This window comes from Humulus lupulus, chromosome 1 (genome assembly GCF_963169125.1).
Source record: "Humulus lupulus chromosome 1, drHumLupu1.1, whole genome shotgun sequence".
NCBI classification, from domain to species: Eukaryota; Viridiplantae; Streptophyta; class Magnoliopsida; order Rosales; family Cannabaceae; genus Humulus; species Humulus lupulus.
The window spans coordinates 250,438,224-250,440,561 of record NC_084793.1 but is presented as its reverse complement, the minus strand read 5'-3'; positions in this window follow the sequence as shown (position 1 = coordinate 250,440,561).

The following is a 2,338-nucleotide window of genomic DNA, read 5'->3' as shown; positions in this document are numbered from 1 at the left end:
ATTCCCACACTCTGATCCGCTGGTCGTTGACGTCCAAATTTCCAACATGATGGTTAAAAGGGTGTTGGTTGACACAGGAAGCTCAGTCAACATCTTGTACAAGTCCTCACTGGAAAGGATGAAGTTGTCTACCAAGGACCTGGAGCCATGCAACCAAACCATATACGATTTTTCTAGCGAAGGGCTCACCCCGACAAGGTCGATTAGACTCCCAGTTACAGCAGGAACTGCGCCTGCAAACAGGACACTACTCACTACTTTCATAGTAGTTGATTGTCCTTTAGCGTATAATGTTGTAATTGGAAGGCCAATTTTGGTCAACCTACGAGCCGTTACCTCGATATGGCGCCTTGCCATGAAATTCCCGACCAATGTAGGGATAGGATGCGTGTTGGGAAACTAGTGAGAAGCAAGGAAGTGCTACAATGCCTCAATATCTAAGGCGAAGAAAGGCAGGTCGAGGGAAGCTGCCGGAAAAGAGTTGCAAACGGCCAGTGATGTACAAGCCCAATCAGGTGATTGTGTCACCAAATAGGGTGTTTCCCAAAGGAGGATAGGGATTTGGATCCTCGCTTTGGGGATTTTGATGAAGAGATAGGACCCATCGAGGACCTTGAAGAGGTCCAACTCGATGATGTAGATCCGACCAGGGTTGTGAAAGTTGGTAAAAACTTAGGGACAACAACGAAACAAGAACTTGTGGAATTTTTAAGGAAAAACCAGGAAGTCTTTCCCTGGTCGCATAAAGACATGGTTGGAATAGACCCTGCAATTATTAGCCATGTCCTGAACGTAGACAAGAGTTTTCCACTAGTACAACAGAAGAGGAGGTTGCTCGACAAAGATAGATCAAAGGCTCTAAAGGAAGAAATCGAGAAGCTAAAGGAGAATGGATTCATCAAGGTAGTGTTTTATCCATCATGGGTCTCTAATCCCGTGCTTGTTCCCAAGCTGAATGGCAAGTGGCGAACGTGCGTGGATTTCATAGTCCTTAATAAAGCCTGCCCTAAAGATTGTTTCCCACTCCCTAGAATCGACCAGCTAGTCGATGCCATAGCAGGGCACGAGATTCTCTCATTCATGGATGCATAATCTGGATACAATCAGATCAGTATGCATCCCCCTGACGAGGATCACACTAGCTTTCAGACCGATATAGGGCTCTACTGTTACAAAGTAATGCCCTTCGGTTGGAAAAACGCTGGTGCGACTTACCAGGGACTAGTCAATCACATGTTCAAGGAGCTGATCAAAACAAACATGGAGGTATACGTCGACGACATGCTGGTTAAATTGAAGAAGGCAGAAGGACACATAGGGGACTTGCAAGAGTGCTTCAACGTCTTGAACAAATACCAGATGAAGTTGAATCCCCTCAAGTGTTCCTTCGGAGTTAGATCAGGGAAATTCCTGGGATTTATAGTAAACTCACGAGGAATTGAAGCCAACCCCGAGAAGATCAAAGCCTTGGTCGATATGAAATCGCCAACAAAAATCAAAGATATTCAAAGCTTAACTGGAAGAATCGCTGCTCTCAGTAGATTTATTCCCAAATCGACAGACAAATGCGTCCCATTTTTTAATCTACTCAGAGGCAACAAGAAATTCGAGTGGATGGAGGAGTGCGAATAGGCTTTTCAAGCCCTAAAGACTCACATGTCGCAGCCATCGATTCTATCAAAGCCAATTGATAAAGAAACTGTGTTCATCTACTTGGCGATCACAGAATATGCTACTAGTGTTGTCCTAATAAGAGAATAGGAAGGCTTGCAAAAGGCTGCTTATTATGTAAGCAAGAGGCTAATAGGGGCGGAGCTGTGGTATCCACCTATTGAAAAATTAGCCTATTGCCTGATCTTAGCCTCCAAAAAATTGCGGCCATACTTCCAAGCTCACCCAATCACAGTTTTGATCGACCAACCTCTACGACAAGTTCTGCAGAAACCAGAAGCCACGGGACAATTATTGAAGTAGGCGGTCAAACTTGGACAATTTGATATCTCTTACTTGCCATGAGTAGTGATAAAAGGACAGGTTCTGGCTAATTTCGTCGCAGAACTCACTGGGCTTCCAGAAAACGAGCAACTAGAAGGGCCTGAAGAGCCTAAGAATCAAAGCCAAACTCCTTCTTGGAAGTTGTTTACAGATGGTTCTTCTAATGAGCACCACGGAGGAGCAGGAGTGATTTTGATAATTCTTGAGGGGCATCAATTTCACTGCGCAATCAGATTTGACTTCACTACTTCTAACAACGAAGCCGAGTATGAAGCACTGCTCGCAAGATTACGGTTAGCTAGAAGCATGCACATAAAGTCCCTTGATATCTACAGTGACTCTC